Genomic DNA, 26,539 nt, shown 5'->3' with positions numbered 1-26,539 from the left:
TCTTCTCACTGTAGGGCTTGGTCTCTGCAGACACTGAGGGAGGGGGCTGTTTAGGGGCTCAAAAGCTTTGAAGTGAAAACTCCCCACCATGTACAGGCAGCTCCCCATCAAGCTCCGATTCTGGAAGACAGCCGCTGGGATTTTCCTGATTCTGCTGGCTTGGGTCATGCCTCCCTCTTCTGGGAAGCCCTCCCCAGCTGCCCCCAACCCCAGGACCCCTCCACACACCTATGTGCTCACACTCCTTCTCAGTCCATGGGTTGGTCATAGCCTGTTTGCCCATCTGCTTCCCTGCTGGACAGAGGCTGTTGGCAACATGTGCCTGTCTCAGCCATTGGAGCATCCCCTATGCCCAGCCCCCAACTAGGCCAGGGGTCAATGAACAACATCCCCAGGGCCAAATCCCATTCATTACCCGGCCTGGGAGCCAAGACAGCTTATGCAATCTTTGCAGGGCTCAGGTCTGAAGTCTGACTTCTCTTTCTGCTGAGCACTCTGCCTCCAGGTGGAGAAAGTTCTCAACCTTAAAGGGCTCATGGGATTAAGTTGCCCACCCCACCTCCTCATGCTCTGATCATCCAAGAATCTCCCTATTTTCAGGCCTTCATGGCATCTGCAAAGTCCTTTCAACCCACATAAGGAATGCGGATCACATTCATGGGACCCAGGGGTCAAGGTGTTGACACCTTTGGGAGCCATCACTCTGCTCATCACAACAGGATCGAGAATTTGGGTCATTGGGGTTTCTTAGAATACTCCTGCCTCCTGTCTATGTTTGAAGTAAGTTCTAGTTTGACCGGAAAGCAGGACATCTTGGGGCTCTTGGCATGCCCACCCACCCAGTTGTAGGTGCAACATGCTTCCTGGTACTCACTTTTGAGTGTCCCTGAACTCCCACACATCATGAGTCCACCAGCACTCTGTGTTCAGGGAGCATCATTTGGATAAATATATGCAAATGCACGGCAAGGCCTCTGCTCAGGTGCAGGCTCCATTGTTCAAGTTCAATGACAATGAATTTCAAGGTGGCAACTGCAGAGAATTAAATCAAGCTTTGGACCCTTCTGAACAACAGGGCCAATGCCACATACCCATGACATCAGCCCTGCCTACATATCCAAGGCGTCCTTGTAGGAGTCTGGGCCATGCTTGCTGGGAGCACAAGGAGGGTTTGCTGGAGTCCTTTGGGCTGTTCTGGCTCTGCGTGTGTACAAAGCCCTCATGAGAAATCCCCGGCAGCTGGGTGATGCTGACTCAGAGAACAGCAAGGTGAGCAGGTGGCTCGGCAGGTGGATCAGGGCTGAAGACCAGGTTAGAAGTTCAGGCAGAAATGGCTGAGTTTGCAGGAGTGGATATGACCCAAAGGGCTTGTTCATAGTTTAAGGCCTTTTAATCCAGTTTTCCCTAGCTCAGAAGAGCATACTCCAAGGTTCCAGCAACTGATAGCAATGATCACAATGGTAACAAAGCCAAAATCTCTTCAACAACACGCCAGGCACTATGCCAAGTGTATTACATATCTTATTTCTTTTAAAGTCTACATTTTTTTTCCAGAACGGCTAATTCTCAAATATTTGCTATATGTCAGGTACCATTCTAGGCATTAAACCTCATGTAGTGAACAGGATGGCCAAGGTCGCCGTCTTCACAGAGCTGACCCACTAGTGGATGAGAAAGACAATACACAGTTCCATAACTAATATAAAGGCAATGGAGAAAGACAGAGGAGTCTACTTTGAGGTGAGGCTGGAATTTAGTCAAATTCACAGATAGGGAAATCTACTTTCGTAGATGCAAACACCTCACCCAGATTCTCACCCTAGAAAGCAGGGGGGCTGGCACAACAGCAAACAACAGCTATGTCTCTATTCTCCCATCCAGCCATGCACCGCCCCCCAACTGCTTTGAAACCTGTGTCATTTCTCCTCAAAATTGTAAATCTTATATTTTAATCATTTGCCTAGTCCTTCCAGTAGATTCTTAATTTATTCAAAAGGCAGAGTTACATACAGAGGAGGAGAGAAACAGAGAGAGAGAGAGAGAGAGAGAGAGAGAGAGAGAGAATCTTCCATCTACTGGTTCACTCCCCAAATGGCTGTGAAGGCTGGGGCTGGGCCAGGCCAAAGCCAAGAGCCAGGAGTTTCTTCCAGGTCCCCCAGGTGAGTGCGGGAGCCCAAGCACTTGGGCCGTCCTCTGCTCCTTTCCTAGGCACATTAGCAGGGAGCTGGATTAGAAACAGAGCAGCCAGATCTGGAACCGGTTCCTGTATGGGATGCCAGTGTTAAACCTGCTACGCCACAATGCTGGCCCCTCCAATAGATTCTTGACTCCCCATTGTGGACCTTTATCCTTGGGACAGAATATGGATGCCCTGGGGTTACTTTTTAAAACCATAAAACTACATAAGGGAGAGAACATTTATCCTAGCGGTTCCGTATTAGGCAGGGAGAAGGCAGACAGGCATGAGCCCATAGGCATGACAAGGAAAGAAAAAAGAAAAAAAAAACTAGAATTTCCTGCAGCTGAATCAGGGAAGAACCTAGAGGTCTTTGAAGCTTGCCTTGAAAGCAACCTGACATTTGCACATCAAAAGTCCCTCTGGAAACCTTGGAGGGAACACCTCCACCAGGAACTCCTCCTGCCCAGGCCGCTGACACTGTAGGGAAGATCCAGCGGCCAGGAAATCTTCCCGTCCAATAACACCCCAGGGAAGGGGGATCCGCACCCCCCAAGGACAGCTGAGGGCGGGGCTTCCTGGCCCAGTGCATATGGACCTTCCTGTTGGATCACAATGGACAAGAATACCCCCTCCCCTCCAGGCACCCTCGCACCCTGGAAGCTTCCTGCCCAGCAACATCCCTGAGGGGGTGGAGTAGGAACGGCAGGAAAAAGTCCCCCCTGCACCCATGAAACCCCCAGTCTAAGCATAGACAGGGCGCTCGGTTTTCTGCTGAGCTCCCCACCAGCCCCTTGCATCCCCCACCCCCACTCTTCCATTAACCTCTGCAGGGTGATCACCAACCTCTGTCTCTTGTCTGAATCCTCTTCCTCCAGGGATGCAAGGATCCCCCAGCGTGTCGTGGGGTTGAGTCTCAGCGTCTGCCTGCAGCTTCCCACCAGTGAAGAGTCCAGGAGGCGGGGTGGGGGGGTGGTTTCTGCCACTCCTGTGGGAGATCTGCACGGAGTTCCAACTCCTGGCTCGACCCAGGTGAAGGGAGCGGCCGTGAGCCGCCATAAAAGTGGCCTTGATAAAATAGAAAAACAGGAACTGAGACAAACAGTTCCAGAAACAGTCATGGGAAATGGGGGAGTAAACTGGTTCACAGAAAAAGCAGTTGGATACTACTCAGAGATACGGGCGACAGAACATCCTGTTATGTACATAAGCCCCCTCCCCTGTGCTTGCTCAAGCTCAACAAAGAAACCGCAAGGCACTAAGGCAGGTAGCCACCCGTTTCTCCTCCTCAACGACCCCCTCCCCTTGTAGTTGCCCAATGAACTTACGCCACCCTATAATATGTTAATCTTGTGGTTTTGCCCTTTAAAAGCTGTGTGAAAAGATTGCTCGGGGCTCTCTCTCTCTTTCCTGCTGCTTGCAGCAGTAGGAGGGCCCATTTGCGCAAATGAAATAAAACTGCCTCTTGCTTTTTGCATCGCCTGGTCTGGAGTCTGTGTTTCTGGGGTCGTCACAAAAGGGCACCACTTTTTGGGGTCCTTCACAGGCATTGCCAGCATTTGCGGAGTGAACCAGCAGATGGGAGCTTGCGCCCTCTCTGTCTCTCAAATAAATAAGATGCAGTTAAAAAAATGTAATGGGATACTCCTTTCTGATAATTTGAGCTCACTTTTGAAGGCACTGATGTCCACTAAGTAGGAAGTAGAGAGGAACAACTTATCCAGCCGGGTCTCAGGAGCCTGGTGAGCAAGAGCAGGTGGGTGCACACCAGGGGCACCAGCACCTCAGGTTCCTTTCAACAAACACAGTGACTTCCAGGGAACTTCAAGCCGAGGCCAGGCGGGCAGGTGTGGCCAAGCCCAAAACCCAACAGCCACAGGAACAGAAGTCAAAGAAACCAGCAGTAGCTGCTCAGCCAAGAACGTATTGAAGAGCCCAAGAAAGGTGAAAAGCTAAAAAGCCAAAAAGAATTGCCAGGAGTCTGGTTAAGGCCAAAGCTCCTACACTTAGGACAGCCAAGCCCCAATAAATGACAACATAGGCTCCAAAGTCAAAGACAGTGACCCCCAAGGAGTTCAACTGTAGCAGGACATCTGCCTTGAGAATCTCAATGGCTGGCACCCAAGACTGCCTGGGGCAGTGGGCCTGGCCTCCTGGCAGGAGGCCCTGCGGCCTTGTGCTGTAACTTTGGAACAATGGCTTCCAGACTGGACCCCTGGGGAGCCCCATCACCATCTGCTGACCTTCTGATTGCACTGGGCTTGCAGAGGACCCAGACATCGGAGGGCAAAGAAGCACCGCGGGTGACTCTGAGACCCACCCTCTGAGACTCTGACCCTCTGAGACACAGGCTCTGCGAGGGAGTGCAAGAGGCACTTGACCAGTGACTCTGGGAGGTGATGTGCAAGGGAAAGTTTCACCAGTGGCTCCTGGAGGGTGACCGCAGTGTGTGGTCACCCTCCCGAAGGCCCCTGCTGTCACCGCAACCCCTCACAGGACAGCTAATCCTAGCGCCCACCAGGCACCGAGTCCACACCTCGGCCCTGATGGCCGACTCTGACATGATCCCAAAATCAGTGTGCAGTGGGCTTTCTCACCCTTCCCCTCCGAATCTCACCTCCACCCTGTCTCCTACTCCATGGATCATTTCTTCCACCACAACGTACTGAAACTCTACACATCGACATGGGTGGGGAGGGTCTGAGGTCCTTGTTTTCGTTTGTGTGTTTTGTTTTTTTATTGCAGCTGTCACAATCACCACACTCAGTAGCTTAAAACAGCAGACATTAATTATCGTACATTTGTGGAGGTGAGACGGCCAACTGGGGCCTCAGAGGACTGGAATCAAGGTGTCAGCAGGGCTGCGTTCCTCTATTCTAGGACTCCCCAGGCCTGGTTGGAGGAAGTGCTCTACAGCCCCGCAACCTGGGTCAATGCCAGCCCCTCTCTGGGCTTCTAAAGGTGAGGGACTTCCAGGCGGAGAGCCGCCGCCTTAGGTAGATCTACAACCAGCAGAGCCAGGTGTGTGCAGGTCGGAATGTTGTTGACACGGCTGGGTAGAGGGTGGGGTGGCGATGGCATGTGAGGGCAGTTTCCCCAGGGGCTGCACTTTGCAGAGCTCCCCTCCCTGTTGGCAGTGACCATGGGAACCACCCTCTGGGCAGAAGGAAGATGCTGGGACATTCAACTTGGAACCCGGGTGAGGGTTCTGTAGGTGCTGTGGCGGAAGGGCAGTGCAACTCACAGGACGTAACCTTCCCCCACTCCCCTTTCTGTTGAAACCCTCAGCAAAAGCAGGAACCGAGCCCAACCTCCCCCAAACTCCGTGCAAAACATCTGGCGAAGCAGAGAAGTGCACAGGGCACCTTGTGAAGCAGACACCCCCTACTTCCGCCAGTCTCCAGCCACAGGCTCCCTTTCCCGCCCGAGGCAAGTTGTCTCTGCAACCAGATAAAGGCACAGTCTACGGACACCTGCCGCAGTCTCTTCGCATGAACAGACTGTTGCCCCTCTTGGCTTTAATAAAGCAACCTGTCTGTTGAGGTCGGCTCTGTCTCCTTTTTCTGTCTCTCTTTTCTGGGGGGGGGGTACAAAAAGCCAGAACCCCGAATTATTCCAAACCTGACAGTGGTCACCCCCACCAGTCACAGAGACCAAAGACCCAGCTGCTTCTCATGGTGCCCTTTGTGCTAAGTTCCCCAGGCCTCTCTTTTCACTTCCCACCCCCCCAAGGACATTTTTTTTTTCTGTACAGTTGAGTTTAATTTGACTTGGTCAGGCTGCCCTAGAAGTTCAGGAAGTGGGATTATTCCCACCCTCCTCAGACCAGCCCTGCCTCTGGCGAGCATCCCACATTCACAAATGCCTTTTTCTCCGCCCAGACGAGGGATCCCAGTGGACCCAGTTAGCTTCTACTGCAGCAGCGCCCTGGCCGGTAAGCAACTGGAAAATAACCTGGTTCCTCTGGTTATGCTGGGATTTCAAAGGAGAAGAGACTCTTTGAAAGCTTGGCCATCTTAGGCAAAGAAACGTTCAAATGCTGTTGGTGGAGCCTGGGTTTCTTCTACTGAGGGGTTATGTCCTTTCCTGTTAAGACAAAGAGAAGTCAAAAAAACAGGGTTTAGAAGTCAAGGAGATGAGGAAGGGGACCCTCTGAGCAATCTCATCGGAGGAATCACCCCCAGTGACCAGAGGGCCACATGTCCCTGCAAACTGCTCTCACAGCCACACCGTCACTGTTTCACCCAGTGGGTATTCACTGAGAACCTACTGTGAATCAGGCCCTGGAGATGCGGGAATGTGTGGGTCTGGGCATTTTGAGAAGTAGATACCAAATCGGGATTGGCCACGCGAGAGATTTACTAGAGGACAGCTGCGAGGGAAAATGAGGAGATGGGGGAGGCTGGGAGAGCTGTCTCACCGGAACACAGAGAGGCCGGTGGAACAGTTAGTGCTGTGTGTCGAGTTGGCTGGACTACAATGCCTCCATATTTGGTCAAACATTGTTTTATTTATCTACTGGCGGGGGATGGGGGAGTGGAGAGAAAGAGAAAGAGAATGAGAATGAATTTCCAGACCAAGTCAGATCCGGGACCAAAACTGGGAGCCAGGGACCCCATCCAAGTCTCTCATGTGAGTGGCAGAAACCCAAGCATTTGGGCCATCACTGCTGCCTCCTAGGGTCTGCAGCCGACTCAGGAGCCGGAGACGGGGATCAAATTCAGGCTCTCTGATTTGGGACAGGGGCATCTCAACCAATGTCTAACTGCCAGGCCAACTATCTGCCCTCAAACATTAGTACAGACGTTTCTATGGAGGTGTTTTGTGGGTGATCTAAACTTTGATCAGTAGGTGGAATAAAGCAGATTACTCCCCACATTATGGGCAGGTGAGCCTCACTCAATCAGTTGAAGGCCTTACTATTAGGATACTTCAAAAAGCACGTGGAAAAGGGAATTAAAAGATATCATTTTGGTGCAAAAATTTTGAAACACATGCAAAGATTTTTTTCTGATAATATGCATGTTCCATGAACTTTTTAAAGTAACCTTGTATAATCACCACCGTTGTAGTTCTTTCTGATTCTGCTTAATGTGAAGGGAGATTTGAGCCCCCAAGAAGTCTCATCATTTTTTATTTACTCATTCATCTAGTTGTACCCAGCCTTCTGCCTACAAATGGATGTTAGACTGCTTTATGGGTAAGTGTAAAATACGATGAGTCAGACAGGAAACTATAAACCCTACCAGGTGTTTTCAATCACAGGGATTTGATACAGGGAATTGTTTACATGGGTGCTGGAAGGACAGAAAGAGGTCTCCATGGAACCCCATAAATTAGCCCCTGAAGGAAGCCACCAACTGTGTCTGTCACCATTCACCACTCTCTGAGGTCCTTCTCTGGAGGGCTGACTCTGTAAACAGCCTCTCACTAACTGTGGGCCCTGGGTCGGTCACACACACACACACACACACACACACACACTAATTCTCATGGAATTATGAATTTCAATAGGAAAGATCTCAATGCAAATGAAATTTGGCTTTTCACAAGCTTCATGCACACTGCCAAAGCAACCTGAGACTGGGGGCAGCAAGCATTTGGGACGCATTTCAGCCGAACAAATGATTCGCTTTGAGTCATAACACAGGAAACGGGCTCTCAACACACAGAAACAGGTCAGGTGCGAGCGCCAACCTGATCCTCGGGCTCAAAGGTTATTCCTGTGTCTGTGGTATTGTTGGTTTCTAGAAGCTTCTCTTGGCAGGATTGTGGTATTATTTCCTGGCACACCATAGAGAAAGCCTTTTAGTCTATGAAAACTGTTTTCATAAATATAACCCATCTCTGCAGAGGCAGAACTCTTGGAAGGTAATTGGTTTATAGTGCTCTTTTAGAGACGTGGGGGAGATGTTTTGAGAAGATAATAGGGAAGACAGAAGCCATGTGCTTCCAAAAATGATCAGGTTAGGCAAGAGCTGAATGAAATTGGGTTTTAGCTCCCAGCCCTTCCAGCTCCTTCCTTCCGGAGGCCCCGGGAGGGAGAGGAGGCCTTCTGTGGCAGTTGCTACCCCTGCCTGGCTGGCTTAGACTCGGAGAGAAACCATCTCCTTCTGGAATAAAACACCATCTGATTTAGCAGAAACAATTGCCAACATTTTACCTCTAGGGAAATATTTTTATAGCAGAGATTGGCAGTCATGTAACTCAGTGAAAATCCATGGAGGTTTGTTCTAATGACATTAAACCCAGGGAAAAAGAGACGATTAAAGGCTGGGATGGCTGGGTATTTATCAATGGGCCAACTTGGATACAGATTAACACCAAGGGAGTAAATTACCCAACTCTGCCCAGTGGCGCCAAGCCCCTATGGTGGCCGGGATGAATATCAGTTCCACCCTCGGACTTTTATGAGCCACTTCACATGCTAATAGAGTTCATTGGCAGCCCGGGTTTCAGCCTCACGTGGATCCACTGGCATTTAAAATTGGGAATTGGAGGGGACAACAGGAACTCTCCTTGTACAGCATGCTAGGCCAGTGGCCTTGTCTGACCTTTGGTTCTGGGTCTCCTCGCTCCCTCTGTGTTCTAGAGAGTAATAATAATAATAAACAATTGACAAGAGAATCACTTGTTAGCATGGAGGTGAATGGTATACAGATGATTTTTAAACAAACACAACTAACTAATCTATGGTGGTAGAGGTCAGATAGCGGGTTGTCCTCAAGGAATACTGACTGCCACGGAGCTACAGGGAGCCTTTGGGATGACTGGAAAAGCCCTCCATTTTGATGTAGATTGGATACGCATGAATGTTTTGCAGGCACATACATATTTACCAAGCGTACCATTAATATGTATGCAGCTTACCTGAAGTTATTCCTTAGTTCAAAATGTTTTTCGGTCCAGAAGTGCGAAACCAACCAGGTAAGAAGTCCGGGGATTATTAAGTACTCTGGAGTAGAACCTGCAGTGTGGCGGGCAGCGTGGGAGAAGTTTCGTTCATTTAAGACACGCTAGGCGTGCACCCACCACAGGCACATGATTGCCTCCATGTACGGGATGCAGCCCTCTTGGTGACTACACTTTTGTGCAGGAGACAGCAATGCGAACAGTAAGCAATATGTAAACAATGTAATTTTAAGTGTGAAGAAAACACACTAAAGCAAGCTAAAAGGACAGCGATGATAAGAGTTGCCATTTTCATAAGGAAAAGACCAGAAAGGCTTCTCTGACCTTTGGCCTATAACCTGACAGGACTAACGGAGTGAGCCATGTGACTATCAGGGGGTTGATTGCTCCAGGTCACAGGACTAGCACGTGCAAATGCCCTGAGGTGGGCTTGGAACAGTGCAGAAACCACAGTGGCTGAATAGGGTAACAGAGAGAAGAGGAGAGTAGGGCAGTAAGGAAGGAAACTGGAGAGACTGCAAAGGGCTGATTAAAAAAGCATCTGGTGGGCCGGCGCCCCGGCTCAATAGGCTAATCCTCCGCCTTGTGGTGCCGGCGCACCAGGTTCTAGTCCCGGTCGGGGCACCGGATTCTGTCCTGGTTGCCCCTCTTCCAGGCCAGCTCTCTGCTATGGTCAGGGAGTGCAGTGGAGGATGGCCCAAGTGCTTGGGCCCTGCACCCCATGGGAGACCAGGAGAAGCACCTGGCTCCTGCTTCAGATCGGCGTGGTGCGCTGGCTGCAGCGCGCCAGCCGCGGCAGCCATTGGAGGGTGAACCAACGGCAAAGGAAGACCTTTCTCTCTGTCTCTCTCTCTCACTGTCCACTCTGCCTGTCAAAAAAAAAAAAAAAAAAAAAAAAGCCAGAGAGGAAGAGGGAAAGAGAGAGGTCTTCTATCCTCTGGTTCACTCCCCAAATGGCATCAGCAATAGGAACTGGGCCAGGTCAAAGTTAGGAGCTGGACCTTAATCAGCGTCTCCCATGTGGGTGGCAGGGACCCAACTACTTGGACCTTCACCTGTTGGATTAGCAGGAAGCTGGAATCGGGAATGGAGCCAAGACTCGAACCCAGGCACTCCAACATGGGGTGTAGGTGTAGGTGGCCCAAGTGGTGGTTTAACTGCGGCATCAAACACCCACCCTTAGAAAGCTCACTTGAGCAGCCATGTGGAGACTTGAGCTTGACAGTGGGTAGGCAGTAGACTGTGGGCAAGGAAGCCAGTTGAGCAGCCATTGGAACACTCCAGAATCTTCTCTAGGATCAACATTCTAACATCTTCTAGACAGGCAGGGATGCTGATTGGTTGGAAGTTCTGGTTAACAGAATGCCCAGTGCTTGAGAGCTTTCCCTGTGGGACCCATGATAAACCCACAGCAGTCTCCTTGGCTCTTTCTTACAGTGTTTGACATGGAGGAAAAATGGACAGCCGCCTTCTAAATGGCCTTCCCCCCTTATTTTAAAACAAAATGACAGCCAGAGCTGAGAGTTCAGAACCACGAGGATTGGGCTGCGAATCTGGGGTGAGCTCAGCCTCCAGGTTCACAGTCAGTCCTGTGCTGGGGGCAGGAGTTTGTTTCCAGGCCCACAGATGAAGCCCAGCTGTGGCAGGGGCCACTGTGGGAGAAGGGCGCAGGGAGAACTCATTGTTACCATAGTGTCTCCGTTGATCCCAGGCTAGCATGGAAAATGGGGAGACAACTGGAACTTTCTTACTTGCAAAGTCAGCCTGTGGAGGAATCACAGGAGACGGGGGCGTGCAGCCATTGCCAAACACTGCCATTACCAAGAAGACTGCACTGGGGCTCCGTTCACTTAGGAAGGCGATGGCACCCTTCAAAGGAAAGTGCAGCAAATGCTTCACTGATCCTAGGGCTTTAGGGATAGGTTTTATTTTTTTATTTTTTATTTTTTTTTTATTTAACAGGTAGAGTTATAGACAGTGAGGAGAGAGACAGAGAGAAAGGTCTTCCTTCCGTTGGTTCACTCCCCAAATGGCTGCTACGGCTGGCACTGCGCCAGTCCGAAGCCAGGAGCCAGGAGCTTCCTCCTGGTCTCCCATGCGGGTGCAGGGCCCAAGCACTTGGGCCATCCTCTGCTGCCCTCCCAGGCCACAAGAGAGAGCTGGACTGGAAGAGGAGCAACCAGGACTGGAACCGGTGCCCATATAGGATGCCAGCGCCACAGGCAGAAGATTAACCAAGTGAGCCACAGCGCCGGCCCCAGGGATTGGTTTTAAACCTGGATATTGCTTGCCATGTTCAAAAGCTGTACACGTAATAATAAAGGCAAGCCTTTAATTTGAGAAGCACTGAGCAATGGGGTGGTTAGCAGAAAATGACAGACCTGGGTTCCAACCCCAACTCTACCACTCACCAGCCAAAAGATGCTTGAAAACATTAAATCTCTGAGCAAATTTTTCTCTCTGTAGAATGGTGGTAAAATCCTTACTTTCAATGTTGTTGTGAATATTAAACTTAAAAATGTACTTAAAACACTGGGCTCATAGTATGTGCTCAATAAAGGAAAGATTGCCATTAACATGTCTTCAATAATGTCACACTTTCATGAATGCAACTGAGGGTGCTTCAAAACATTCCTGGAGAATGGAACTGAAAATAAACTTATTTTGGTGCAAAAAGTTTTGAAATCCATGCCTATGGGGGCCACTTAATGAGAAAGTGTGAGATTAGGACACCGTGGTTAAGATTCCACTTGGGAACACTGTGACCCATATCAAAGTAGGTGGATTCGATTCCTAGCTTCGCTCTCCGTTCTAGCTTCCTGCTGACGCTTTCCTTGGAAGGCAGAGGGTGATGGCTCAAGCACATGGTCTCACCCACATGAGAGACCAAAATTGAATTTCAGGTTCCTGACCTTGCTTGGGCCAGCCCTGGCTGATGAGGGCATTTGGTAAGTGAACCAACAGATGGAAGATCTCTGTCTGTCTCTATCTCTCTCTGGTTTTCAAAGAAAATGAAAATAAATGAATACATAATTGTAAAGGTTTATGAAAAATGCATATGATGACAAAGCAATGTGCATGGACTTAAGAATTTGGAAACATAAACTCAAATGTCCATTTTAACCATTTCTGGACCAGGCCTGCGACATCCCCTGTGTTAGACCAGGTTCTTTCCAGGAGACATCCCAGCATCTCCAGATGGCCACAGTCTTCAACGGGAATCTGGGGTGTCTGAGAGTCATCGCAGGTGTTTCAAGAAGATGCCAACAAAGGGTCTTCCTTTATAAGCCTGCTCAGACTATCTAAAAGGCCAACTGCTGGTGCTTCTGTCTGGAATTGAGAGCCTCCGAGATGCCGTCTCCCACAAAGAGAAGCTTAGATTCTTTGCCATCCACCGCTTTGATGATTAAAATGGGTAAAGGAATGAAATACTTCGGTTTAGATGAAATCTTTCTCACAGAACCCCTGTGTCAGTCGGGTCTCCCTTCTCTGAGATCTGAGGCAAATGGCTCAAAGCTCCTGATTCCACGGCAATAGAATCAAGAGACAGTTCAGTCTCTAAGGTAGCTAGCCAGAGGCAAAGGGTCTAGCGTGGAGAGCCAGGTCCAAGACAAGGGGACTGGGAATGAACAAGACAGAAGAACTGAAGGTAAGGGCAGGAGGACTGGAAATTAGCAAGATAAGAGAGCTGCAGATAAGGTCCTGGGAGCAGAGACTAACCATAGGAAGGAATACAAAATCAGGATGAGACCACAGCAGGAAGGGAGAGCACTGAGTACTGAATAACCGCTTGGAAGACCCCGTATTTAACTTTCCCATAGTCCGGAAGGGTATACAACCCCAGAAGCCACTCCCCCTACCCCTCCACGGCCTTGCTGCTTGGCAGACCCCTCTCACTGCCCTGCGGGACTTTTCCTTTGTGTCCATAGACTTTGCTCGCTCTTTCTTGTCCACGTTCTCGTTTGTCATGGACACAAAACATGAAACCGACCGGCTAGAACTACAGATGCCGGCCCCAATGTCTGAGAAAACCTGAAGCCTCTGCAGAGGCATCTGCAGGTGTCTGGGGACTGGGTTCCTGTGGAGACTTCAACCTCCAACTCCTGCAGACACAAGCACTGCGGGGCACAGTGGTCCTTCTCCCCTCACCCCCGAAAGGCGGTCTCTTCTTCTGCTGAGCGGCAATGAGCAAAAAATGGCTCCCATGTTATTCAACTGAATCTACATTTCTTTGAGGACTATCATCAAGGTGGTGATGGGCGGTGTGTTTGCTAACCAAAGGGTAGGAACCATTCATCTCGGGGGCAGTGGGTCCCACGAATGTGGCCGCTAGCCCAGGAGCATGGGCATCATGGGGAAGGGCAAGTTCCGCACCCTGACCCCCACCCTAAGGAGCAGACACTCTGGGCATGGGACCCAGCAATTCACATCTTAATGCGCCGTCCACCTGCAGAAGTTGGAGAGGCACTGCTCTCGAAGGAAAACGATGGCTATAACCAGAATGGATCTCCGAACCTGGATGGCCCTGGAGACCAGGCAGTGGTATAAAGAGGATTAGGCAGAAGGGCGTGGGATGAGGTTGAGAGGAAACCGTGACTGGTTTTTGACACATGAAACCGGAGGCCGGGATGATTGGGTTTCCTACGCTTCCAAGAGAACGCAGGAATCTGACTTTTCTGTGGACTCTCCAAGTGTTTAAATGTTTACAACCAAATTGCCCGGTCCTTCCGGGTTAATGCAGAGGCCGGCAGATGCTGCCTGCGCCACCTCCCCCTTTCATGTGGAGAAATGGATTTTTTTTTTTTTTTTTTTTGCGCGGTAATCCAAGGCTATGGAGGAGGGCGCCAGTGACAGGGCAGGGGGACTGACGTGACGCATTGTTTCAGGACAGCCCTTTTATTTCTGCCTGTATTGTTTCTGAAGTCACCAGGGAATCGGTCTTGCTCCCTGCACCGCATGTAAAGCCAGGCCCATGGAATATATGCAGCCTCCACCATTGCCATGGCAACCATTATCTTCTCCTAATTCCTTTTCTTTTCTAAAAATAAAGTGCCCTTTCTCAAAGTATCTTTTTCCACTTTGTATTTAAATCTCACTTTCTGCAGAGGCCCCCATCTCTCTGTGACCCGAAGGTTACTTTTGTTTTGCTTGGGGAGAGCTGTTGATAACACACCTTCCGGATCTGACCATCTGCCTCCGCCTCCGCCTCCAGGAGTTAAATCAGAAAACTAACGAGAGCCAGAGCACGGGAGGGAGGCTGTGAAACTACCCCAGCGACTGCATGGAAGAGGTGGCCATCCTGTTCCTATAACACAACTGCCCCTTGCAACACTGTTTCTCCAGGCCAGTCTAATCCTATGCTTCCTAAGGGCTGTATTTCCACTGCAGAGAACCACAGTGTGAGAGAGAAGAGGTGGGCAGAGGGCCCAAGGCTCAGCCACCCTGATGATGGACATTGACCCCCCAGCCCCTCTGATGGGCACCTATGATGCCCCTTTCCCAATTCCTTGGCACTGTCACAGGCAGAGACGTCTTCAGGCTCCACTTCTGGGCATCACAAACGCTGGATGGAGGGAAATACTGAACACTGGCCTCAATTCTGTAGCCTCTGTACATCAAGACGAGGCCTGGAGCAATCCACCCACGAAAAGTGATTGCATTGGACTTCTGAGCCAAAAGGGACACACTCCTAGACTGTGTCCATTCAGAGGCCATGGGCCATGCTGAGAGCCTAGAGAGGGATCTTCTCCTGAGATAAGAGTTAAAACATCAGTTTGCGGGGCAAGCACTGTGGCATAGAACATTAAGCCTCTGCCAGTATCCCATATAAGAGCTGGTTCAAGTCCTGGCTGCTCTACTTCTGATCCAGCTCCCTGCTAATGCACCTGGGAAAGCAGTGGAAGATGGCCCAAGTGCTTAGGCCCCTGCACCCACAAGGGAAACCTGCAAGAAGCTCCTGGCTTCAGCCCGGCCCAGCCCTGGCCATTGTGGCCATTTGGGGAGTGAACCAACAGACGGAAGATCTTTCTGCCTCTGTCTCTGTCTCTGTCTCTCTCTCTGCCTTTCAAATAAATAAATAAATCTTTTTTAAAAAATCAATTTACCCAAGATGCAATATGCCAATTAAGTGTGATCCCTGCCTTCATTGGGTCTATGCCCAACCAGGCCACACTGATGCAACCAGCAGACAAGGGGACACATTTATAAAGTCACAGAGCCCCCTCGCTCTCAGCAGAATGTGCATCTGGAGTTTCCTACAGGCAGGGGCTGAATCATCCACACTCCTCTCTCTCCATCCCTCCTATGGCCAACCTGCTCCTTGACAGGTTAAATGTGCAATGATGGCCAGCACCATGGCTCAATAGGCTAATCCTCCGCCTTGTGGCACCGGCACCCCAGGATCTAGTCCCAGTTGGGGCGCCGGATTCTGTCCCGGTTGCCCTTCTTCCAGGCCAGCTCTCTGCTATGGCCAGGGAGTGCAGTGGAGGATGGCCCAAGTGCTTGGGCCCTGCACCCCATGGGAGACCAGGAGAAGCACCTGGCTCCTGCCTTCAGATCAGCGCGGTGCGCCAGCCACAGCGGCCATTGGAGGGTGAACCAATGTCAAAGGAAGACCTTTTTCTCTGTCTCTCTCTCACTGTCCACTCTTCCTGTCAAAAAAAAAAAGTGTGCAATGATGAAGAAGGCATAGTCTTCTCTACCAAGCTGAGTGGCCAAGGTAGGAATGGGAAGTGTGACTTCGGCTCATAAACAGCCATGTCTGGGGCACAGTGTGTCTAATGGGCATCTTAGATAATAGAGTTAGGCAAAGTCATCATCTCCATTCTCTTGGGAAGTTCTGACCACCAGTCTTTCCTACTCCATTGTTGTTTGTTTGGCGGGTGGCCGTTGGCACAGCTAGCCTGAGCTCTGTGCTGTCCGTGCTGAGGGAGTGTTGCTTGCCGTGTTACTGTGTACTGCGGCAGGGGTCAGGCTGGGCTTCCTGGGCTGGCCAGTGGGGCCGGAATGTGCACCCAAGAAGCCCAGGGCAGCTTGGTGTCCTAGGCCACACCTTCAGATGGGCAAACTACTCTGTGTGTTGAGCTGGGTGTTGAAACACCACCCACTTGCACTATGAGGACAAGAACACCCAAGGGTGGGAACTGCACTGTTGCAGGGTAGGGGCACAAACACACAGAAGGAAGGGTTCCTGCCGAAGCACCGGCCCACGAATCTCACGTCCCTGCAAGCTCCCTTGCATGCCAGTCAGACCCTGGTTTTCACAATGCTGTATCTACAGTTTTTCTCATCACAGGCTTGATCATTTTCATGCTAATACTTGATTTTAAAAGCACTTACTGGGGCCAGCACTGTGGCATAGTGGGTAAAGCTGCCACCTGCAGTGCCGGTGTTCCTTATGGGCATCAGTTTGAGTCCCAGCTGCTGCTATGGCCTGGGAAAGCAACAGAAGATGGCCCAAGTCCTTGGGCCCCTGCACCCATGTGGGAGACCCAGAAGAAGCTCCTGGTTGCTGGCTTCGGATTGTCTCAGCTCCGGCCCTTGCAGCCATTTGGGGAGTGAACCAGTGGATGGAAGACCCTTCTTCCTCTTTATCTACCTCTCTCTGTAACTCTGCCTTTCAAACAAATAAAATAAATCTTTATAAAAAAGAAAAAGAAAGAAAGGGTGCTATGACTTACAGTGAGCAACACAGATGGGATAATGGAGAATGTCAAGCCACCACGTCCGCATCACCTGCAATGAGGCCTTGTGACCATTAATGACTCAAACGTTGGAAAGGGAGGGAGAGATGACACAATGGGCCCCAGCCAGTGCTGACCTACCCTTTTTTTTTTCTTTTTTTTTCTTTTTTCTTTTTTGACAGGCAGAGTGGACAGTGAGAGAGAGAGACAGAGAGAAAGGTCTTCCTTTGCCGTTGGTTCACCCTCCAATGGCCGGCGCACTGTGCTGATCTGATGGCAGGAGCCAGGTGCTTTTCCTGGTCTCCCATGCGGGTACAGGGCCCAAGTACTTGGGCCATCCTGCACTGCACTCCCTGGCCACAGCAGAGAGCTGGCCTGGAAGAGGGGCAACTGGGACAGAATCCGGCACCCCGACCGGGACTAGAATCCGGAGTGCCGGCACCGCAGGCGGAGGATTAGCCAGCCTAGTGAGCCACGGCGCCGGCTCCTGACCCACTCTTGAGAGACAGAACAGTGAAATCAGTTCTCGTGGCTTTCAGGCCCCACCCTTACTTGGGGTCTTTTCCTGCCCTCCCACCGCCCCCAGTCTTGCATCCTGCCTTTGCAGAAAGCTAGGTGAAGTGCTACACTCGCAGATGTTTGGGGGTGGGGAGCCATATCTTTGCACAATTACAAGGAACCCTGGGGGAAGCAGAGCCTTAGGCTAAAAGAGCAAAGGCCAGTAATGCAAGTTCAGACCTTAGCAATAGGGAGAATGTGTTGAGATCAGAGCCTGAAGGTTGAGGGGACAGTCAGTCTCCTTAGCAATCTTCCCATTGCAACATGCTGGGTTCCCCATCTTCAGTCACGTTGCCATTGGGTGATAAACAGCAAAGGCTGATGCTAAGAAACAGGACTCGGGGGCCCACATTATGGCATGGTGGATTAAACTGTCTGCAACACAGGTATCCCATTTGAGCACAAGTTTGGATCCTGGCTGCCCCACTTCCAATCCAGCTCCCTGCTAACACACCTGGGAAAGCAGCAGAAGATGGCCTGAGTGCTTGGGCCCCTACCATCCATGTGGGAGTCCCAGATGGAGTTCCAGCCTCCTGGTTTTGGCCTGTCCCAGCCCTGGCTGTTGTAGCCACTTGCACCTGCCTCCTCAGTTTGTTGGAAAGAGTAGATGAGTCATTATTCACAAGATAATTATTTGGGGAGTGGCCCATACAAAGGACTATATAAATATCTGCTAAGTAAAACTCAGAACAATTTTCAACCCCTGTTTCTATTCGCCGGTTTCTCCATTTGACCTTATCCTCCCTGTCCCTCCCACCATCTGATTCCCTGTTGGAAAATGTATTCTCCACCCATGCCCCGGCCACAGACAGATTAAGTCTTTCAGCTGGGATTCCTTGCTGCTAATAAAACTGGCTTTCAGACCTCATTTTCTAGTGAGTTCCCTAATTTAGACACCTTGTCAATTTGCATTACATAGAAATAACGCAATAAAAACTTCAAAGCTGCTGGAACCATGCCCTGTAGCCCATCGCTCTGAACTTTTCAAAGTGGGTTGGAGCAATTGTAAATTATTTGACAGCATGAAACTTCTTCCTTGCCAATTTTTCTGTGATCACAAAGCTAGGGCAATTTTTGGTGTAACAGCATAGAAACAAAATGGCCAAAAATGTGCTGATTTCTACCCAAAGATGTAAGCTGAATGAAGTGAAATCTTTTCATCCAAATGGTTTGTATTATTCTGTTGTTGCTGCTCTTGCTTATTTTTCATTCCTCCTACGTCTTTTCTTTTCTGTAATCTAATGAATTTCTGTTTAAGTTTAGCTAAAATAGTTAAAACGCACAAAAGCACCTTGTACCCAGATTTTAAATACTTATTTATTTAAAAGGCAAAGTTAGGCCGGTGCCGCGGCTCAATAGGCTAATCCTCCGCCTAGTGGCGCCGGCACACCGGGTTCTAGCCCCGGTCGGGGCGCCGGATTCTGTCCCGGTTGCCCCTCTTCCAGGCCAGCTCTCTGCTATGGCCTGGGAGTGCAGTGGAGGATGGCCCAAGTGCTTAAGAAGCACCTGGCTCCTGCCTTCGGATCAGCGCGGTGCACCGGCCGCAGCATGCCAGCCACTGCGGCCATTGGAGGGTGAACCAACGGCAAAAGGAAGACCTTTCTCTCTGTCTCTCTCTCACTGTCCGCTCTGCCTGTAAAAAAAATTAAAAAAAAAATTAAAAAAAATAAAAGGCAAAGTTAGAGAGAGACAGGGGAGGGGGAGAAAGAGAGAAAGAGAGAGAGAGAGAGATCCTCCATCCATTGGTTTACTCCCCAAATGACCCCAACGCTGGGTCTGAGTCAGGCTGAAGTCAGGAGTCTGGAACTCATTCCAGGTTTCCCACTGCGAGTACAGGGGCCCAAGAACGTGGGCCGCACCCCCCTGCTTTCCCAAGCACATTAGGAGTGGGCTAGATTGGAAATGGAGCATCCAGGATTCAAACCTGTCCTCCCTTGGGATGCCAACATTTCAGGAAGCAGCTTAGCCTGCTGTACTGCAGTGCCTGCCCTTTTTACTTTTTCTTAAAGATTTGTTTTACCCGGAGTTTGAAAAGAAAATTACGGGGGCCAGTGGCGTGGCTCACTTGGTTAATCCTCCTCCTGCGGCGCTGCTATCCCATATGGGCACCGGGTTCTAGTCCCGGTTGCTCCTCTTCCAGGCCAGCTCTCTGCTGTGGCCCGGGAAGGCAGTGGATGGCGGCCCAGGTGCTTGGGCCCTGCACCCGCATGGGAGACCAGGAGGAAGCGCCTGGCTCCTGGCTTCAGATCGGCACAGCGCGCCAACTGTAGCAGCCATTTAGGGGGGTGAACCAACGGAAGGAAGACCTTTCTCTCTGTCTCTTTCTCTCAGTCTAACTCTGCCTGTCAAATAAAAAAAAAAAAAAAGAAAGAAAGAAAGAAAGAAAGAAGCCCTGTGACCATGACCCCACCTAGTCATACCATCCCATCCCGACCATGGCTCTCCTCGTGAGGACATAGAATCCCCTGGACTGTTATGATGCCTCAAGTGGGTGGGATTTCACACGTTTGCAGTTTCGTGTCTGTTTCCACTCCATGTTACCTCTGTGAGAGTCCCTCTTCCTGTGGCAGGCAGTTGTGGTCTGCTCATGCCCCATCGCCACACAGTATTCCTCTGATAGAAATGTGTGCAGTTTCTAGTTGGGCCAATTTCGAGCAGTGCTGCCAGGAGCCTTTTTGGACACGCCTGGTGTGTGAAATCCAGCCTGTACGGCCATCTCATATCCGCCCCCCCCCCTTTTTTGACCGGCAGAGTGGACAGTGAGAGAGAGACAGGTCTTCCTTTTTGCCATTGGTTCACCCTCCAATGGCTGCCATGGCTGGCACGCTGTGGCCGGTGCACCGCACTGATCCGACGGCAGGAGCCAGGTACTTCTCCTGGTCTCCCATGGGGTGCAGGGCCCAAGCACTTGGGTCATCCTCCACTGCACTCCCTGGCCACAGCAGAGAGCTGGCCTGGAAGAGGGGCAACCAGGACAGAATCCGGCGCCCCGACCGGGACTAGAACCCTGGTGTGCCGGCACCGCAAGGCGGAAGATTAGCCTAGTGAGCTGCGGCGCCGGCCCTCATCTCCCCTTTTTAACCAGCTTCCCTCTCCTTGTCAGAGAGAGCCGGGGGAGTCCAGAGTGGGGGTCTGCAAGGAAAGGGACTGCACTGCCGGACCTCTGGCTCCCTCCCTCCCTGCTTCCTCCCCCGCACTCCTCCCGGGACCTGAGGTTCTCCCTGTCGCATCAGAGGCTGCTTCCCTGTGACATCTCTGGAGTCCCAGCTGCTGTGCCCACGTGTTGCCACAGCTTCTCACCCACCTGCGGGCCAGAGTTGCTGGAACCTCAGGTGAACCCTCTGAATGCAGGCTGTAACCTGGCCTGTCCCTGTCTCCCTCGAATGCCGTGATCCAGCTGCTCTGCTGGACTCCATCCATCCTGGAAGCTGTGGCCCTGGGATTTCATCACCAGGGAGATCTTCTTCACCACTTATAGACGAGTGTGGGATTTGGAAGCCAGGGAGTCCAGACTTGAACTTCACTTCTGTGGTCTTAGAAGGTCTTGTTGTGAGACCTGTACAAGGGACTTAGTCTTCCCAAACCTCAGTTTCCTCATCTGTAGTAATACTAATAATATACACTGAGCTCCTAATATTGCCATTCAGTTAAGGAAAATAGTAATTATCACTGTAGTTACTGTTATATATTCCCTGTTATATACTCTGCCTTTTAGATGAATAACTTTAAAAATAACTTCAAAGTTGGGGCCGGTGCTGTGGCTCACTTGGTTAATCCTCCACCTGTGATGTCCCATATGGGCACCGGGTTCTAGTCCCGGTTGCTCCTCTTCCAGTCCAGTTCTCTGCTGTGGCCCGGGAAGGCAGTGAGGATGGCCCAAGTGCTTGGGCCCTGCACCCTCATGGGAGACCAGGAAGAAGCACCTGGCTCCTGGCTTCAGATCGGTGTAGCTCCGGCCATAGTGGCCATTTAGGGGTGTGAACCAATGGAAGGAAGATCTTTCTGTCTGTCTCTTTCTCACTAACTCTGTCAAATAAAAAAAATTAAAAAAAAAAAACCTTCAAAGTCAACAGTTCTTACAATAAAAACTATTTGGGGGAATGCTATCTAGAAGTAATCAAAATCAGCCTAATTTTATTTTTTAATATTTATTTGAAAGGCAGAGTTACAGAGAGAGAGAGAGAGAAAGAGACAGAGAGAGAAAGACTCTTCCATTCGCTGGTTCATCCCCCAAATGGCTGCAACTGCTGGAGCTGGGCCAGTCTGAAGCCAGGAGCCTCTGCCAGGTCTCCCACATGGGTGCAGTTAAGGAAGCACTCAGCAGGGAGCTGGAAGTGCAGCAATTGGGACTTCAACTGTTGCAGGCAGCAGCTCCACCCGCTGCACTGCAATGCCGTCCCTCCCCCCTGCCTTTTTTAAAAGAGGCAGATGGGGCCTAGTGATTAGGATGCTGACTCCTACTCCAGATTCCCCACTTCCTGTAATGCAGACCATGGCAGGCAGCCGTCATGACTCAAGTAACTGAGTGTCAGTCACCCACGTGGGAGACCTGGATTGAATTCCCGGCTCCCAGCTTCAGCCCCATGGCCATTGCATTTAGGGAATGGACCAATGTATGGGAGCTCCCTCTCATTCCTCTCTCTCCTTCTACCTCTCAAATAAGTAAATAACTTAAAATTGAGATACCAACTTATGGGGCCGGTGCCGTGGCATAACAGGTAAAGCTGCTACCTGCAGTGCCAGCATCCCATGTGCGTGCCAGTTCGAGTCCTGGCTGCTCCACTTCCAATCCAGCTCTCTGGCCTGGGAAAGCAGAAGATGGCCCAGTTCCTTGGGTCCCTGAACCCATGTGGGAGACCCAGAGGAAGCTCCTGGCTCCTGGCTTTGGATTGGCGCAGTTCTGGCCATTGCGGCCAACTGGGGAGTGAACCAGCGGATGGAAGACCTCTCTCTCTCTCTCTCTCTGCCTCTCCTCTCTGTGTAACTCTGACTTTCAAATAAGAAAATAAATCTTAAAAAAAAGATACCAACTTATATATTAATGTGTAGCTTGTTATTTTATAAAAATCAAAGAAATGATCATTTATAGAGTGTTTTTCATGGTTTTCCTAGTGCTTCTGATATGTATACACACATACATAGATATTACCAGGGACTCATACTTTTACACACATATAATTATAAACCAGCATTTCTGAGTAGCCCAAACCGAGCAATGGACAGGAAATAAATTGAATGTCCTGATCACCTCAGAGTCAGATCATGGTTAGATAGCAGTTTCCTGGGTCTCGTTGGTTCTTTCTATGCAAAACTGAATTTAGCTGTTGCTGCACAAGGGAGTTAGGGAGGAACCTGGGGGCTTGGCACCCAGGGGATCCCCTTGGTGCCTCTTAGTACTTGTGCCATTTTGGCACTAAGTGCACACATACAACAAGCCCAGCCCCAGAAAGGCATGGTGACCAGGGCACAGAGCCCTGAGGGATGCAGGTCCAGGTCTAAGCCATCCAGCTCGGCAGAGGTGCTGGCTGCGGGCAGAAGATGTAGACTGGATGCAAGGGGAGCGGATGAGGGTCAGCCGATTGCAAGCCCAGCTGTGTTGCCCTGCAGTGAAAATTCAGTGATGAGGAGCACACACGCACTGCAGATGCTTTCTTAGGGGTGCTTGGGAGATTCACTTGCCACCACTAAATACACTTATTAACTTGGTGCTATTAACCTGAAGTTTCCTCCAGAGAGATGCCTCCATGGGAGCCTGCTGGAGAGCGAGTTTTGTCGCAGTCCCTGGGACCCTTGTAGACTTGGGGGTCCACATTCAACCACTCTTCATTTGTCAGTGTCATTACATCTCACCATTCACCCCAGCAGTCTCACCCTGAGACTTCGCAGAAGAAATCTTTAATCCAATCAATCAAACTTTCACCTCCAAATGGTCAAGAAAGTCCTCTCCAATCCTTTCACATGATGAAACAGAAGGAAACAGCTGGAATTTGTTGCATGTACAAGGTGGATCCTGAGCAACAACAGGACTCTTCTAGATAAAAGCGAGCCTGCCCTTCTCTCTGGGTGATGTCTTTCCTCTTCACTCAACTCTACTTGAAGAAGAGGCTGCCAACAGACAGCTAATTCCTGGCCTGCCCCCACAATTGCATCCCATCCCACAACCCATCTCCATTCTCATGGACCTCTGTAACTCAGGTTTCTAACAGTAAACTCCTGTTTTTCTCATTCATTTTAAAACAGCACTGGGTGAGCAGGCATTTGGCACAATGATGAAGATACCATGAGGGGCTGGCGCTGTGGCTCACTAGGCTAATCCTCCACCTGCAGCGCCGGCATACCGGGTTCTAGTCCTGGTCGGGGCACCAGATTCTGTCCCGGTTTCCCCCTTCCAGTCCAGCTCTCTGCTGTGGCCCGGGAGTGCAGTGGAGGATGGCCCAAGTGCTTGGGCCCTGCACCTGCATGGGAGACCAGGAGAAGCACCTGGCTCCTGGCTTCAGATCAGCGCGGTGCGCCGGCCGCAGTGCACCGGCCGCGGTGGCCATTGGAGGGTGAACCAATGGCAAAGGAAGACCTTGCTAACGTGCACCCTGAGTGGCAGCAAGCCATGGCCCAAGTACTTGGGTCCATGCCACCCATGTGGGAGACCTGGATTGAGTTCCAGACTCCTGAGTTTGGCCTGGCCCAGCTCTACCTATTGCATGTATTTGGAGAGTGAACCAGCCGATAGAAGATCTTTGTCTGCATCTGTCTCTCTTTCTCCCTCCATTTGCCATCTCTCTGCCTTTCAAATACAAATTAATTAATTAATTAATTAATTAAAAACCAACACTAGAAGAAACGGTGGAGCTGAAATCACTTGACTCCAGCCGGCTGCTTTTCATCCCAGCAGTTCAGAGAGAGAAGTTAAGAGAAGAAATGCTAGGTTTGCAGACCCAGTCCACTTTTTGGCTTTAAGGAACTCACATAATATTCAGAGTTTCCACTGCATCACAAGGGGACTTTTTCATATGAGGACCACGTGAAACAACATATATGAAAGTGCCGACGTCTGTTGGAGCCGAGCACCTCAGACCTGGATGTGTGCACAAATACAGGGGCTTGGAAGAGACATTCTAGCTCCGCTGAGCAGCAGTGGTGCCTGAGACTCTGCATTTTAACGAGCTCCCAGGTGATGCCAACACTGTTGGCCATAGAGTATAACTTGAACAGCAAGATGTGTGCTGTGCTATTCATTATGGTGTCATTGGCCACACTTGGTCATTTTAATTTAAATTCGTTAAATTTAAAATTCCATTTGTTGATTGCAGGTGCTGAATTTTCAAGTGTTCACGGTTACCTGGGGCTGGCAGCTACCATATGGAACAATACACATATAAGCCATTGCCACCACTGCAGAGCATTTGCTTGGATTGCGTTGTATTGCACACTAAGAGAGGTTTAAACAGCCATGCAACAGCATTCCCACAGTACTGAGCACTTCCCGTGTGTGCTTTTCCTTTAACAGTCACCTTCTGTTCACTATTGATTTGAATAAATGAGATCATTACTAAATGGACTTGGACATGGCTGTTCTCTCATAAGTAGACTACCTTTATCTTCTGACAGCCACACAGCAGAACTCAAGTCTTCATTGTATCTCCCTCCAAAGCACAGTCATTCAAATAACTCAAGTAATTCAAATACTTCAAGAATTCAAATAATTCAAGTAAGAATTAGTCCAGAGATTTCTTAAAGGATGCTAAAGGGAAGTTTATGTTGTACAACACAGAACACTTTTTAACTTTTGTTTCCTTTTGTAATTATGCAAGTAGTAAGTGGCAAAGAGAAGTGTTTCTGCTTCCCACTTCCAACCAACCCCCTATATGGTACATCTGCCCACACCTCTCCGTGGTCACCCATGGCAGAGCTCTCCCCAACATTTCTCCTTTTTTAAAGAGATTTATTTATTGATCTGAAAGGCAGAATGACAGAGAGAGAGAAGGAGAGACACAGAGAGAGATCTTCCACTCACTAGTTCACTTCCCCAAAGGCCACAACAGCCAGGGCTGAGCCAGGCAGATGACAAGAGCATTTGTATTTTCACGCATGAGTGGCAGGGACCCACGTACTAGGGCTTCCGGTGCCTTCCCTGGTGCGTTAGCAGGAAGCTGAATTGGAAGCAGAGCAGGCAGGGTTTAAATCGATGCTCCAACATGGGATGCCTATGTCTCAAATCGTGGCTCAAGTCACTGTGCCACAATGCCAGCCCCAACATTCCTCCTTTTTCATGCCAAGAAATTAATCCCCACCAAGCTCCTTACAGTTTGCATCTCTATACCTTTTACTTCTAGCACAGTCTAATTGTGGATGAAGTACAGCTGCCCTCACACGGTTCACAATGAAACAGTGACAGCAACCTGGAAGCAGCCCTCACCAGCTCACGACAGCCAATAATTCCTCTCTCTCCCATCTGTGCACTCAGTAACCTCACATGGAAAGCTTGAAAGTGATCATAGTAAGAATATTTACACCATAGAAATTGGCATGCACTATAGATCAGGGCTTTCTCCAACCCCCATCCCTACAGAGAGAAAATTATTAAACACTTACCAGTACTGTATTAAGTGTAGAAAGAGTCGAGAGATGACATGGTACTTACGGACACTCAGTGTAACTTAGAAGCCCCTCAGAGAATTATTTTGCAGCCCCAAAGGCTTCTTCCTCTTCGTTTTCTACTGTGGGGTCTGATCTGGGAAACCCACCTCCCTTCTCTGGGGAGAACTCACCCTGGCAAGCTAGAGGAGAAACAGCCATTGGGGCAAGCCCTAGCACGCCATTCCATGGCTTGGAACGCAGTGGTCATCCACGCCAGAAGAGATCCCAGGGAGAAAATGAGAAGAAACTGACACCTCCAGAGCCTGCCCCTATCACTTCTTGGCTACACCTGACAATTACCTAAAAGCTGGGCTGCCTTTGTAATCAACGCAGCTGAATTCATGTTTCTCTGTGATGATGAAACTGAACATCAAAGATGAGCAGAGGGGACGAGGGAAACCTGGGCTCACCTTTCATGACTCACAGCCGCCGTTAGCGGGCCGCACCTGCCACAGGAACACAAAGATCTAGCTGGTGGCCACCTCTGCTCGGAGCCAGGGGTGAGCAGACTCAATGCAACCGTGGGAAAATCACCTGGAGGACCTGAGAGCAGCCTTGGGGAAGGCAGCCCCGGGCA

General features: G+C 50.2%; 1 long non-coding RNA gene across 8 annotated transcripts in view; it reads right to left on the bottom strand.

The window, feature by feature from the left end:
- LOC103351671 (uncharacterized) overlaps positions 1–26,334 on the bottom strand; it is a 35,042-nt gene extending 8,708 nt beyond the window's left edge. The window contains exons 1-5 of one of the 8 annotated variants that reach the window (XR_016226419.1): positions 26,094–26,312; positions 9,047–9,143; positions 6,131–6,262; positions 3,023–3,244; positions 932–1,661 (exon numbers count right to left, since the gene is read on the bottom strand). This is a non-coding gene — a long non-coding RNA (uncharacterized LOC103351671). The other 7 variants (XR_016226418.1, XR_016226417.1, XR_016226422.1 and 4 more) reach the window with 7 other exon arrangements.
- Positions 26,335–26,539: the final 205 nt, after the last annotated feature.

The sequence above is a fragment of the Oryctolagus cuniculus genome, chromosome 20 (assembly GCF_051225735.1).
Source record: "Oryctolagus cuniculus isolate XC-2025 breed Fujian yellow rabbit chromosome 20, ASM5122573v1, whole genome shotgun sequence".
NCBI classification, from domain to species: Eukaryota; Metazoa; Chordata; class Mammalia; order Lagomorpha; family Leporidae; genus Oryctolagus; species Oryctolagus cuniculus.
Note: the sequence above shows the minus strand (reverse complement) of the source record. Positions and strands in the feature narration are given on the sequence as shown.